Source organism: Calidris pugnax, unplaced genomic scaffold (genome assembly GCF_001431845.1).
Source record: "Calidris pugnax isolate Ruff unplaced genomic scaffold, ASM143184v1 scaffold102, whole genome shotgun sequence".
Lineage (NCBI taxonomy): Eukaryota > Metazoa > Chordata > Aves > Charadriiformes > Scolopacidae > Calidris > Calidris pugnax.
The window spans coordinates 394430-395468 of NW_015090846.1; positions in this window are offsets into that span (position 1 = coordinate 394430).

Consider the following 1039-nt stretch of genomic DNA (forward strand, 5'->3'; position numbering starts at 1 on the left):
CCCCGCCCCGCCCTCCCCTCCCAGAGCCGACAGCCAACGGGGTGGCGGCAGACGGCTTGACGGGCGGGCGCGGCGGCCAATAAGAGCGAGGCGGGCCCCTCGCCCCCGTTCAAATGCTGACAGGAGCAGCGCGGCCCGTGAGGGCGGTGGGGACTCGGCCGGGCTGGGGGGGGGAGCAGCAGCAGCAGCACCGGGTTGTACCCGGCAGTAGTGACCCGCTGGAATGGCGGTGGGGCTCGGGTGCCGCCTCGCCACCCCGCTTCCCTCACACAGGTGAGCGGGGGGCGGCTCCCGCCCCGGTGGGCGGCCCCGAGCAGCCTTGAGGGTGGGGGCGCTCCCTGAGGCCGCCCCGCTCAGCTCTATGGGGGCGCCGGGCTCCCCGCACACAGTGACACCCCCGGGGGCACCGCTTACCCCCAGTACCCTCCGTGGCACTGGCGTCCTCCCCCCCAGCAACCACTAGAAGCCCCTTCCCCGGGGCTGTCCCCCATTTCGGTTGGACGCCCCCCTCTGCAGGCCCTAGTGTCCCCCCCTGTGTGGGGCTGCCCCAGCGTTAGAGCTTATGAAGGGCTAATGGCACCCCAAAACTACTGTTCCCCCCGCTTCCCCAACAGTGAGCAGCCCCCAGCAGGGACACCTCTTTCTCCTCCCACCTTGCAAACACCCACCATCACCCCACACTTGAAGGGGAGTCAGATATTCCCCCCCCCATGTGGGAGCAGGGCCGTGTGTCAGTCACCGCTCAGAAAGTGCCCCCATTGCACCAGTTTTTCCCCCTAGAGTGGGAGTAGGACAATGCACAGCTTGTTGCTAATTAAAGGCTCCCATCCCACCTCATTGCACACAGGTGCCTTGAATCTGCAGGGCAGTGGGGTCCTCACAGGATCCATGTGACGGGGAGGGGGCAGTCCCTCTGGGGTGTATGGGGTTAGGGGTGTCCAGGGGCTAAGGGGGTCTGGAGGCTGACCCCTATTCTGTCTGCTTAAAGGACCTGGCCAACGAGGGACCCAGCCATCAGCCCCAGAGCAGCGAAACCTGA